Source organism: Cervus canadensis, chromosome 27, assembly GCF_019320065.1.
Source record: "Cervus canadensis isolate Bull #8, Minnesota chromosome 27, ASM1932006v1, whole genome shotgun sequence".
NCBI lineage: Eukaryota > Metazoa > Chordata > Mammalia > Artiodactyla > Cervidae > Cervus > Cervus canadensis.
In genome coordinates, this window is record NC_057412.1 from 41,741,469 (window position 1) to 41,756,338 (window position 14,870).

At 41.8% G+C, this 14,870-nt stretch overlaps 1 protein-coding gene across 9 annotated transcripts in view; it reads right to left on the reverse strand.

The window, feature by feature from the left end:
- The window catches only part of SENP7 (SUMO specific peptidase 7), a 161,978-nt gene that overhangs the window by 63,352 nt on the left and 83,756 nt on the right, over positions 1 to 14,870 (reverse strand). The window lies entirely within an intron of this gene.

The window sequence follows — 14,870 nt, forward strand, 5'->3', positions numbered from 1 at the left end:
TAGAGGGGGGAAGGCGCCTCGCCCCTCTGGAAGAATTCAGCCTTTCAAAGCCCGGTTTCTTCGCTTTGGCAGGTAGTGGACGGCAGCAGCAGGGAACTGAGCGCTCAGGTGAGGAGGAACCCACCCAGCAGGGTGGAAGAGGGGGCCTGATCACCCCCCTGGGAGGGGCTAGAAGGAGCGGGGACCCACAGGAGCCTGGAATAGGCAGGTGGCGATTGCTTGGTACACAGGTCGACGAGCGTGCTAGGGTTTAGGAAGGAAATTTGTGAAGGTCATTTAGGAGGTGTTTCCACGCCGTCTCGGGGAAAATTATTACCAAGCGATCACCAGGGGATTTTTAGGATAGGAAACTGGTCCTTGTATGCTCGTATTCTGCCCTCCCCCAGGAGGTGTCCTGTCTGCTGTGAAATTCTTGACCCCCTCAGAACTATTAGGCTAGAAGGAGGGGGATACAGAAGTGAGTATGAATTGGCTTTTCTGGAGATGGCCTGGGACATGAGATATTTAACCCATCTGTGTTTTCATCCGCACCTGATCAAGCCCACCAAGGCAGAATGGACTTTAAGGGAGAAACAGTCTCGGACCATGTGATGTTCTGGTTCAGCTGTGCTGACCAGCAGGTGAAGACACGCTGATCCCCCTTCTCCCTCTGGGGTCTGGCAGGTAAGGCTCTTCTCGCCCTAATTAGGAAGGAGGCAGAATGGCAATTTAAGTGTCACTGAGTGGAAATATCAGAAGTACATAGGGTACTGAGAACTTCGTAGACAGAACGAAAAGGAAAAGTAGAAGAAGGTCCGAGAAGGTAAGCAAGATGGGAGAAAGTGAATCTAAGGCAACTGTATTGGAGTGCATGATTAAAAATTTAAAGAAGGGATTAGGAGGAGACTATGGGGTGAAGATGAAGCCTAACTGCCTCCACATACTCTGTGAGGTCGAATGGACCCCTATGGGAGCAGGATGGCCACCAGAGAACACCGTGAACTTAAAAATAGTGGAAGCAGTCTATACAGTAGTCACAGGAGAGCCAGGACACCTGGATCAATATCCATCTATTGACTCATGGCTAGGGTTAGCTTGAGACCCTCCTACTTGGACAAGGTTCTGTATCCAGAAGGGAAAGGGAAAAATATTAAGGGCACAAAAATTGACTGATGATAAAAAAGGAAATTCTACAGGATTTGGACGGGGATGACCTGACCCCTCCCCCATGCTGGATAATGACGCGCCTGCCTCCCAGTGCTTCACCAGGACCGGAGGCCGCCTTAATGCCCGATCCAGGGCCAGGGGAAGTTTCTGCAACAGCCACTGCTCCTCCGCCAGCTTTCCCGGAGTTCGTAGAGCCGCCGTTTGGGCAGGCTCCGATCCCGGTGACAGAAGCCTCTGGCCAACACTTCCAGGATCCCGCTCCAACCGAACCGCCCAAGCTATACCCGCCTCTCCCGGTGAGTACTGACAAGAGGGGGAGGGAGATGTTGGAATTAAGCAGAGACTGCGCTTTGCCAGAGAGCCGGAGGGAATAAAAGAGAACAGACAAGAGACTTAACAGTGCTAGCTGCTGCTCTGGGAAAGTCTATCTCGGGCCCTCCGGAAAACCTCATCTGCCCCAGGGACAGGACAGTCCTTCAGCTGGTCCCAAGGGAGGCCCTGGGCCCGTTACAGCCAAACCAGTGTGCCCGGCGCCGAGCTTTTGGCCACTGGAAGAATGAATGCCCTAAGGCAAGGAAGAGAAAGCTCCCGCAGTTGTGGGGCTTGCTGACCTGGAAATTAACTAGGGCTGCCAGGGCTCAGAGATATCAGGTCCCTGAGAGCCCATGGTAACCGTAAAAGTGGGGGACCAAAACATTGACTTCATGGTGGATACAGGAGCAGAACTGTCGGTAGTAACAAAACCTGTGGCACCTCTGTCCACAAAGACTACCGCTGTAACTGGGGTATCCGGAGAAGAGATGACTAAATCGTTTTGCCAGCCCAGAAAATGTCAGATGGGGGGAGGGCACCAAGTGATTCATGAATTCCTCTACATTCCTGAGTGCCCAGTACCCCTGTTGGGAGGAGACTTGCTCTCCAAACTAGGAGCACAAGTGACTTTCTCCCCTGAGGAGAGGCCCACCTTCTGGACGGACTCTATGACTTATTTGCCCTCTCTCTCAATACCAACCCAAGATGAGTGGAGGTTGCATGAGCCTCTGAAGGCAGAACCGGGTGGGCCAGAAGAGCATGAGAGAGAGCTAACTCAATTATTCCCTGAGGTCTGGGTGGAAGACAACCCCCCCCCCCCCCAGGCTGGCTGAACATCATGCCCCAGTGATAATGGAACTCAAACCAGGCACCATCCTGGTTAGAGGGTGCCGGTACCCGCTATGGATGGAGGCCTGAACCGGCATATTGCCCCACATCAATAGATTGAAACAAGCAGGCATTCTGGTAGAGTGCCAGTCGGCTTGGAATACGCCAATCCTGCCAGTCAAAAGGGAAGGAGGACAGGACTATAGGCCTGTACAAGATCTCAGGCTAGTCAACCAGGCTACTGTGTCTTTACATCCCACTGTTCCAAACCCCTATACCTTACTTAGCCTCCTCCCACCGAGGACTAAAGTTTACACTTGCCTAGATCTCAAGGATGCCTTCTTCTGCATACACCTCGCCCCAGCATCACAGCCCATCTTTGCCTTTGAATGGGAAGATCCAGTGGGGAGCACCGAACAACAGCTCATCTGGACTCCCCCACAAGGGTTTAAAAACTTCCCAGCCATCTTTGGGGAAGCCTTGGCTTCTGATCTGGACTCATTCCATCCGGAAGAGTATGGATGTCAGCTCCTACAATAGGGGGATGACCTGCTGCTGGCTGCCTGAGACCAAGGAAAAATGCTGGAAAGGGACAAATGCACTGCTCCAGCTGTTGACGGAAGCAGGTTACCTTGTGTCGAAGAAGAAGGCACAGATCTACAAAGAGGAGGCCCAGAGTTCTGAGATGGTGGAATGAACAAACCAGACACTTAAAGAGACTCTCCAAGTGGATCAGAGAGACTGACTGCTCCTGAGTGGACTTGCTCCCAATGGCTCTGCTCAGACTCAGGATGACCCCACAGTCCCAAGGCTATTCTCCGCACGAAATTGTGTATGGGAGGCCTCCTCCCATAATGAAACAGGTGTCAACAAATTTGCCTCAGGTAAGGGGGGATAGGATTTCACAGCAGATGGAACTGGGTAAGGTAATAAATCGGGTAACTAAGTTTGTACAAGAAAGGGTGCCGTTCCCCCTTGGGGAACAGATTCATGAGTTTACACTTGGTGACCAAGTATGGGTCAAAGATTGGAAACATGATTTGCTAGCCCTTTGGTGAAAGGGCCCTTATGTTATTCTAACTACCCCTACTGCAGTTAAAGTTGCAGGTATTGTCCCTTGATCCATCACACCAGAGCGAAGAAGGCATACCAGGCTGACCCGGAGGACGCCGAGTGGACCACCCAGAAGGACCCCACTGACCCACGGGAAACCAAGATCATTCTGAGGAGGAAGAAGAAAACGAGGTCCCAGACGAGCCCTCTACAGGATGGAGCTGGGTAAACGACTCCTGCTGCTCGGCCTCACCAATGCAATTCTGAACTTGGGTATGTGGGGCTATGCCCCTGTCAGTAATAGACAGACTCCCCTGGTGGGTATCGTCACTCCGTTATGGGGACTTTAACAACAGAAAGGAACTTTCCTCTCTCTCACCAACCATAACCTTTCTTTGCCCTCTGGTGTTAGAAGAAGCCCTCAATGGGCCAGGGACATAGGGTTACAGTTAACATGAACACCAGCCTTACGGAGATAACAAAGGCTTATACCTCATATATGAGAATTAAAGAGGAAAAGGGCTCCCTTACAAAAGGGGGACAGGCCTCCCGGTGCCTTGAGCAATACTACCAGGTCTGGGATGAATATTTCTGGATGACTCCTGAGAAAGGACAGTTGATTGCCCCTGCTACTATTTGCTGGGAACAAAAAGAACAGAAAGTTGGATTTGGAGACCATCCCCTAGACCCAAAAGAATTGTTATTTGTGCCCTGAACAATGTAAACAAATCTTGGAAGTTACCTATCACCCCAATCAGTCTGCTCAGTGGCCTGGTTCCGACTGGAAATATAATCCTGGAATCCGCTGGGTAGCCCCCAATGGGACCCAGTGGCTCTGTGGGCTTAACTTATGGCCATGGTTACCAGTTGGCTGAGTGGGGCGTTGCACATTAGGATTTGCTTTCGCCCATGGCAGAATTAAGCCTAGCCTACACCAGCCTCCAGTAAACCTGCCTTATCTGCATGCAAGATGGACACGATCTGTGTTCCAATGGTATGACTATCTTGCTGCCTTGTTTATACCCTCTGTAGGGACAACGGATATCATGGTTAAGGTAGAGGCCTTAACTAATTTCATTAAACAGGCCCTCTTAGACAGTGCTAAAGCCATTCAAGCTTTGAACGAAGAACAGATTCAGATGAGGAAGGCAGTAATTCAAAATAGGATGGCATGACATACTCACAGCAGCCCAAGGAGGGACTTTGGCGAATGGTGTGTACATCCCTGACCTGTCTGAAGATGTATCTGCTGCCTTGGAGGATATGCAAAATCAAGTGAAAGCCATGTCCAATGAACTGTTGTTATAGTAATCTTGATCATACTGCTTTGTGGGCCCGGCTTCCTACAATGCCTTGTGAATTTTGTAACCCAGAGGTTGATAGCATTCTCTCATGTGGGTGGCAGGAGGGCTAAGGTACAATATATCTCAATAAATGATGCTCGTTATGGAAACTAAGAGCATCAAGAGGGGGGAATGAAGAAGGAATTCATAGGGCCTGGACTCCATCTCAGGCCTGTCTGTGCTGATCGTGTGCGGCCACCTCTCCAGTGGACTCTGAACTCTGTGCTTAGCGCCTGTGGGAATGACAATGGAAGGATAAGACCCCCCTCTGGGCAGGGCAATCTTGAAGAAGAGAAAACAGACAGTAATCACCCCTGCCTCCGGACACTATCTATCAGAATGTAAGCACAGGCTTATCAGTTATTAACTATTTGGAATGTAACTGCGGGCTTATTGATTATTGACTGTTTGAACACATAACACGTGAATGATGGGGTTATTGTAGTTGTATTTACCCTTCCTTTGTTTATGTAAGTCTCAAGGGAATTGGGGTAGTGGGTTTGGACACATGGGGTATAAAAGATTTTCACAAATGCTGGTCGGGGTCCTTGGCTAAGAGGAGACTCTGCCTTGGGCCCGCCGGTGTAATAAACTGCACTCCACTAAAAAAAAAAAAAAAAAAGAATCCATACAACTCAACCAGAAAAATAGAACAATTTCATTAAAAAATGGGCAGAGAAATGAACAGAAGTTTCTCCAACGACTACAAGCAACCAACAGGTACATGAAAAGGAGCTCAACATGCACTAATCATCAGGGAAATGTATGTCAAAACCACAGTGAAGTATAACTTCACAAATCCGAGAATGGCTATTACCAAAAGAGAAGAAATAAGTGTTGGAAAAGATATGGAGTGCTGTGGAAATGTAAATTAGTGCAGTCACTATGGAAAACAGTATGCATATACCTCAACAAATTAAAAACAGAACATACAGTCTAGATATTTCACTTCTGGGTGTTTATGCTTAGGAAACAAAATCACTACCTCAAAAAGATACACGCATCCCCATGTTGACTGAAGCATTATCTGCAATAACCAAGACATGGAAAGAACGTAAGTGCACATTAATAGGTGAATGGATAAAGAAAACGTGACACACACACACAATGGGATATTTTTCAGTCATAAAAGAAAAAGAAATCCTGCTATCTGTGACCACATTAATGAGCCTTGAGGGCATTATGCTAAGTGAAATGAGACAAAGACAAATAGAATGTGACTTCACTTACATGGGGAATCTAAACTTAAATACAAACCAACACATGCATAGACACAGACAACAGGTTGGTGGTTGCTAGAGCCATGAGCATGAAATGACTGCAGGTAGTAAAAAGGTACAAGTTTCCAGTTATAAAAAAAAATAAGTCTTGGGGATGCAAGGTACAGCATGATGACTATAGGTAATTAATAACAATAGTGTACTGTATATTTGAAAGTTGCTTAGATAGTAGATCTTACAAGTTCTCATCACAAGGAAAAAAAATGTAACTATGTGTGGTGATGGATGTTAACTAAACTTACTGTGTTAATCATTTTGCAATATATACATCTATGAGATCATTATGTTGTATATCTAAAACTAATACAATATTCTGTCAGTAACATATCAATAAAATTAATTCAGTTTAAAAAGACAAAATGAAGAACAATTGAGAAAGCAATTTGGTACTAATTAGAGTAGCCATAAAATTAATTAAATCTTTACCAACAATCTTCTCACCCATGATAATTATTAACAAAACAACTCATTATGGTATTATTTAACTGGGCAAAAATTCTGAAAATAAAAAATTTCAAAATAAAAAACTATAAAATTATTAACCTACAGCCTTCCTTTATAGTATAATATATAGCAATTACTACATTTTCAAAAGTATTTAACAACATAGAATTCCAAATTTTACTGAAGTATAGTTGATTTACAGTGTTGTGTTAATTTCTGGTGTAGAGCAAAGTGATTCAGTTACACATGTTATGTATATATTCTTTTTCATACTCTTTTCCATTATGGTTTATCACAGGATACTGAATATAGTTCCCTGGCTAAACAGAAGGATACTGTTCTTTATCCATCCTATATGCAATAGTTTGCATCTGCTAATCTCAAACTTCTACTCCTTCCACACTCCCTTAGAAATTTTTACATTTATAAAAGTACTAAAAAAATCAGCAAGAATAAATAAATCAAGGATCCCTGTCCAATAAAATATGAGATATACACTAAGTGACCTCAGGAAAATTGCAGAGTAGGAAACACCTACCCATGTTCTCACCTAGACAACAACACTGGCAGAATCTGATGAACTTTGGAATTCTGGAGTCTACTGAAAGGCTTGTAACTTCTAGTCAAAAGGTTCAACAGTAACTTTGGTCAAGTAAGACCATTTGGATGGTAGCAGTTACCTATATCCCAGCTCTGAGACAAGTAGCCAAGTCCAAGTTCTTAGAACAGTTTGCACAGGCTTACAATGACCAAGATGAGCAACAAGGACCTTGTCTTTCAAATATTGGGAATCTGTATTCTGATCACTGATTGCTGTCTCTGATTATGGATAAGGAGACAGAGAGACGGGCAGCCTTTGCTGTAACAACCATTACCATGTTTCAACCGTCTCCCCGTTCAGCTAAAACGACATGCAGGAGATTAAAAGAGCTAGCACCTATTTCGTTCTATTTCTTCCCTTCCTTTTTTCCTATTTCCTCCTTATGGGAAATAAATATTTAAGGACTAAGACATTAAAAAGTAATCACAGGTACAAGGAAATTTAGAAGGTTGCAAACATGACCATGGAAAGACACAGGCTCAGAAAAGACCTTTTATTTACATATTAGGCTGATACCTGGAATGGGGACTTATTGCAACAATTTTAAAAACTACGCAAACAAAGGAGAAAAACCCAGCAAATGCTGGGGAAGGAGGAGAACATGGTTTTCAAACATCACATCTTATAAGATCCAAATGTCAAGTTTTCAACAACAATAAAAAAAATCACAAGACATTAAAAAAAAATCACAAGACATTCAAAGAAACAGGAAAGAACGGCCAATTCAAAGGAAAAAAAACTAATCAACAGAACCTGTCCCTGAAAAAAAAAAAAGCAGATGGCAAATTCAATAAGCAAAGATATTAAAACGACTATCTTAAAGATCCTCAGGGACTTGTCTGGCAGTTCAACAGTTAAGACTTGAACTTCCAACGCAGGGAACGCAGGTTCAACCCTGGTCAGGGAACTAAGATTCCCACAGGCTGCACAGCGTGGTGAAAAAAGAAAGAAAGAGACAGACAGACAGACAGAAAATCTTTAACAAAATCAAGAAAATGATTTGTGACAAGATGAAAATATCAATAAAAGACAAACCAAAAGGAAATTCTGGAGCTAAAAATGTACAATAACTGAAATGAAAATTTTATTAGAGAGATTCAAAAGCTGATTTGAGCAGGCAGAAGAAACAGTTAGTGAACCTGAAAATATGACCATAAAAAGGACCAAATCTGAGGAACAGAAAGAAGAGAAACTTAAGAAAAGTAAACAGACCTAAGGGACCTATGGGACGCCGAGAAAGGGACTAATGTACACGTTGCTGGTGTCTCAGGGGAGAAGAGAGAGAAAAGGGCAAAGGTATTATTGAAATAAATAATCACCAAAGAAGTACAAATTTGATGAAAGACATGAATATAAATATCCAAAAAACCCAAGGAACTAAGTGTAAACTGAATGAGACCTGTATCAAGAAATGTTATAACTAAACTGTTCAAAGACAAAGGCAAAAAGAGAACTCTTTCTTGAAAGCACAAAGAAAAATGTGACTCATCACACACAAAAGATCCTCAATAAGATTATGAGAAGATTTCTTATCAAAAACCACACCGGCCAAAAAACACTGAATTGGTAAATTCAAAGGAAAAAAAATCTGTCAACAAGGAATTCTATATCTGGCCATACTATCCTTCAAAACATGAGAACAAAATCAAGACATTCCAAGATAAACAAACCTACATAGCACATTAAAAAGCAGAGACATCACTTTGCTGACAAAGGTCCACACAGTCAAAGTTACGGTTTTTCCAACACTCGTGTACGGATGTGAGAGCTGGACCATAAAGAAGGCTGAGTGCCAAAGAATTGATGCTTTTGAACCGTGGTGCTGGTGAAGACTTGGAGAGTCCCTTGGACTGGAAGGAGATCAAATCAGTCAATCCTAAGGGAAATCAACCTCGAATACTCATTCGAAGGATTGAGGCTGAAGTTCCAATACTTTGGCCACCTGATACGAAGAGTCAACTCACTGGAAAAACACCCTAAGTGAGGAGAAAGGCTGAGGCAAGATGGAAAGGAAGCAGGAGAGGATGAGATGGTTAGACAGCATCACCTACTTAAGGGACATGAATTTGAACAAACTCCAGGAGATAGTGGAGGACACAGGGAAAATTCTCAATAAAATACCCCAAATGGCTCATACTGCTATATATCCTAACCACATGGTTTCTGGGATGCAAGGATGGTTCAACATACAAGAATCTGTCAATATAATAGCCTGGTATGCCCCAGTCAATGGGGTCACAAAGAGTTGGACATGACTTGGTGACTAAACAACAACAATAACAAAGGTAAACCACAGCTGAGGAAAATCATTACCACTATAAGTAAAACCACCCCTGTAAGAAAAACTGAAAATAACTGGTATAAACAAATCCATGGATAATTATAAAATCTACTATTACTGCAACTCTGGTTTGTAATATGCCTGTTTGTTTTAAGAAACTAACATATTCTTTAAATTGTTAGACTATGCTTTGGAACAAACAACACATGAAGATATAATTTTATGACATCAATGATTTAAAGTATGTGAGGACAGAGCTATAAAGGAGCACAGTTCTGAACGTTACTGAAATTAAGCTGGTATAAATTCAAACATGGTTCCTGGGATGCAAGGATGGTTCAACATATAAGAATCTATCAAAATAATTACACCACATTAACAGAATAAAAGAGGAAAACCACATGGTCATGTCAATTAATACCGAAAAAGTACTTCACAAAATTCAGTACCCTTTCCTGATGACTAAAAAATAAAATTCAACAATCTAAGAATATAAATACCTACCTCATCATAGCAAAAATCATATATGAAAAACACACAGTAAACATAAAATCAATGATGAATGTTGGACAGCTTTTTTCTAGAAAAAGGAATAAGACAAGGATGCCCACTTTCACCACTTCTAGTCAACACAGTACTAGAAGTTCTAGCCAGAGCAATTATACAAGAAAAATAAACATAAAAGCATTGAAACTGGAAAGAAATACTTTGTGTTTACAGATGATATGATCTTGCATGTAGGAAACTCTAAAGATTACACACATACACAAACACAAAAAATGGTTACGAGTTAATAAACAAAAGAAGAAATTAAGAAAGTAATTCTATTTACAATAGCTTCAAGAAGAGAAAAAAACTTAGCACTTAACCAAGGAGACAAAAGACTTGTAAAATGAAAATTATAAAACATGGCCAAAAGAAATTAAAGAAGATAATAAATGGAAACACAACCCATGTTCATGGATTAGAAGACTTAATATTGCTAAGATATCAATACTACCTAAAGCAATCTACAGATCCAATGCAATCTTATCAAAACCACAGTGACATTTCTTGCAGAAATACAAAAACTTACCCTAAATGTACATACAACAAGAGCCAAAACAAACTTCAACAAATTTGGAAGGATCAAACTCCCTGACTTCAAAACTCACCACAAAGCTATAATAATCAACACACAGGGTACTAGCATAAAGACAAACATGGAGACCAATGGAATAGAATAGCACCCAGAAATAAAGCCACGCATATACGGTCAAATGATTTTCAAATGGCTGCTAAGACCTTTCAATGGGGAAAGTGCAGCTTTTTCAACAAATGATACTGGAAAAACTGAATATCCACATGCAAAAGAATGAAGAAGGACCCTCACCTAATACTTTTACACAAAGGTTAACTTAAAATGGATTAAAGGCCTAAAAGCATAAACTGAAACTATAAAACTCTTAGCATAAGGGAAAATGTTCAGAACATTGGATATGGGAGTATTTTCTTGGATATGACATCAAATAGAAACATAGATAAACTGGACTTCATCAAAATTAAAACTTCTGGGGGCTTCCCTGATGGTCCAGTGGTTGAGACTCCATGGCTCCACTGCAGTGGGCATGAGCTCAATCCCTGGTCACGGAACTAAGACCATGCATGCCACATGGCATTACCAAACAAAAATTATTTTCAATTAAAAAAAACTAAAACTACTGTACATCAAATGGCAGTAACAATAGAGTAAAAAGGCAACTCACAAAGTGGGAGCTCTATCTGCAAATCATATTTTATGACAATATATATTAATATTCAGAATAGAACGTCTAAACTCACAAATAAAAAACAACCTGATTCATCAATGGGCAAAGGACTCGAATACACATTTCTCCAAAGAAGATACATGAATGGCCAATAAACACATGAGAAAGATGTTCAATAACACTAAAACCACGTCAAAACCACAATGAGATATTGGTTCACATCCACTGGGATGGCTATCATGTAAACACAGAAAATATCAAGTGTTACAAAGGATGTGAAAAAACCAGGACCCTTGTGCACTGCTGTGGCAATGTAAAATGATGTAGTTTTACATTTACAGAAAACAGTATGGTGGTTCTTCAAAAAAAATTAATAATAGGATTATATGATCCAGAAATTCCACTTCCAGAAATACACCCAGAAGAACTGAAAGTATATAGAAACACAGATACATGTACACTGATGTTCATAACAGTGTTATTATTCACAATCACTAAAGGTGGAAGCAATGCAAGTACCCATAGACATTTGTAGAAGACTCCAGAAAGGCAAAAAGCAATCAACACTTCAATTAGAAAAGTTATCTCCAGCCAGTTGTTCTGGGTCTAATACCTCATTTTAAAAAATCATAAATTAAAACAGCAGCTGACTAACCTATTTTTATACTTCGGGATGAGGAGGTCTTCCCAAGAGCAAACCAAAACCAGGAGTCAAACACTGACAGATTTTACAAAATAAAACTTTTAAGTCTCAGTGCCACAGAAGTTACTATAAACAAAGTAAAATTACAAAAACAAACTTGAAAAAAATTTTTCCAACACATATAACAAAGAGATAATACCTTTCATAAGAGTTCTTACAAATTAGTAAGAAACAAATGAAACACCCCAATACACACAAGACTTAAGAAAAAACTCATGTAAGAAATACAAAATCCGAGGCTTCCCTGGTGGTTCAGAGGTAAAGCATCTGTCTGCAAAAGGAGACATAGGTTTGATCCCTGATCCAGGAGGATCCCACAGGCCGTGGACAACTGAGTCTGTGCACCACAACTACTGAGCAGGTGCTCCACAGCCCCTGAGCCACAACTACTTGGCCCACATGCTGCAACTACTAAAGCCTGTGCTCCACACGAGAAGCCACGTGCCGCGACCGGAGAGCAGCACCCACTTGCCACAACCAGAGAAAGCCTGCGTGCAGCAAGCAAGACCCAGAACAGCTAAAAATAAATACATAAATAACGTTTTAAAAAAGAAATACAAAATCCATCTTCACTAAAATGAGAAATGACTGAAATGAAAACAATTACATTTATTTCTGCCAACAAGTCATCAAAAAATTTCAATGATAAGACCTAATTCTGGTTAAAATACAGGAGAATGGCACTAAGGATTTACAAGAATAAATAGACAAAGACATATTAATATCATTCAGTTCAGTCACTCAATAGTATCCGACTATTTGCGACCCCATGGACTGCAGCACACCAGGCTTCCCTGTCCATCACCAACTCCCGGAGCTTGCTCAAACTCATGTCTATAGAGTTGGTGATGCCATCCAACCATCTCATCCTCTATCATCCTCTTCTCCTCCTGCCCTCAATCTTTCCCAGCATCAGGGTCTTTTCCAATGAGTCAGCTCTTCGTATCAGGTGGCCAAAGTATTGGAGCTGCACCTTCTGCATCAGTCCTTCCAATGAACATTCAGGACTGAGAGAGAGTCAGGACTGACTGGTTTGATCTTGCAGTCCAAGGGACTCTCAAGAGTCTCCTCCAACACCACAGCTCAAAAGCATCAATTCTTCGTGCTCAGCTTTCTTTATGGTCCAACTCTCATATCCATATATGACTACTAGAAAAGCCATAGCTTTGACTAGACGAACTGTGTCAACAAAGCAATGTCTCTGCTTTTTACTATGATGTCTAGGTTGGTCATAACTTTTCTTCCAAGGAGTCTTTTCATTGCATAGCTGCAGTCACCATCTTCAGTGATTTTGGAGTCCAAGAAAATAAAGTCTAGTCTCTCAGTGTTTCCACTGTTTCACCATCTATTTGCCATGAAGTGATAGGACCGGATGCCATGATCTTAGTTTTCTGGATGCTGAGTTTTAAGTCAGCCTTTTCACTCTCCTCTTTCACTTCCATCAAGAGGCTCTTTAGTTCCTCTTCACTTTCTGCCATAAGGGTGGTGTCATTTGCATATCTGAGATTATTGATATTTCTCCTGGCAATCTTGATTCCAGCCTGTACTTCATCCAGCCTGGCATTTTGCATAATATACTCTGTATATAGGTTAAAAAAGCAGAGTGACAATATACAACCTTGACATACTCCTTTCCCAGTTTGGAACCAGTCCATTGTCCCATGTCCAGTCCTAACTGTCATTTCTTGACTTGCATACAGGTTTCTCAGGAGGCAGGTATGGTGGGCTGGTATTCCCATCTCTTTAAGAATTTTCCACTGTTGTGACCCACACAGTCAAAGGCTTTGGCATAGTCAATAAAGCAGAAGTAGATGTTTTTCTGGAACTCTCTTGCTTTTTTGATGATCCAATGGATGTTGTCAATTTAATCTCTGCTTCCTCTGCCTTTTCTAAATTCAGTTTGAACATCTCGAAATTCACGGTTCATGTATTGTTGAGGCCTGGCTTGGAGAATTTTGAGCATTTCTTTACTAAATGTGAGATGAGCGCAATTGTGTGGTAGTTTGAGCATTTTTGGCGTTGCCTTTCTTTGGGTTTGGAATGAAAACTGACCTTTTCCAGCCCTGTGGCCACTTCTGAGTTTTCCAAATTTGCTGGCATACTGAGCGCAGCACCTTCACAGCATCATCTTTCAGGATTTGAAACAGCTCAACTGGAATTCCATCACCTCCACTAGCTTCATTTGTAGTGATGCTTCCTAAGGCCCACTTGACTTCACACTCCAGGATGTCTGGTTCTAGGTGAGTGATCACACCATCGTGCTTATCTGGGTCTTTTAGATCTTTCTTTGTGTAGTTCTTCTGTGTATTCTTGCCACCTCTTCTTAATATTTTCTGCTTCTGCTAGGTCCCTACTAACTGTGTACTAACTGACTATGTACTAACTCTATGTAGTAACTGACATCCTCGAGCTTTTTAACCACAAATTTTTTTCTTATTTACAACCACCATATGAGCCTCTCCTAGTACTTTGCTACAAAGTCATTCAGTCATGTCCAACTCTTTGTAACCATATGGACTGTAGCCTACCAGGCTCCTCTGTCCATGCGATTCTGTAGGCAAGAACACTGGAGTGATTGCCATGCCCTCCTCCAAAGGGTCTTCCCCACCCAGGGACTGAACTGTTGTCTCAGGCATCTCCTGCACTGGCAGGTGGGTTTCCGTTTCTCCTACTGGTTCAGTTAAGCCATGTACCAACTCAGCGACCTCATATCATTGTTTTGGTCAGGAATGCATACAATTACTCATTCAGCAGATGTTTAGTGACTAGGCAGAGTTCTAGAATCTGAGCATAAAAACAACAAAAAAAGAAAAGAAGAAGGGATGGATGGATCGATGGAGAAACAGATGGGTAGACAGGACAAAGAAAGATGAGGAACAGACATATGTCAGGGGAATGAATTTCAATTAGATAAGATGCAGTAGGTAACTAAATTTTCATTACAAATCTACATTCATTTTCCCAAAACACAAGTAGAGTGACCAGTACTTTCTGAAACTGACTCTTAACTATGGGCTGCTGGTTCCCATAGCGATTCCAGTCACCAGGGGAGAAAAGGTAACACTAGTTATTTAGCAGTAACACATTTGCCCCAGGGGAGAACAGAAGAAGGCTCACGAGAATAAGTGCAC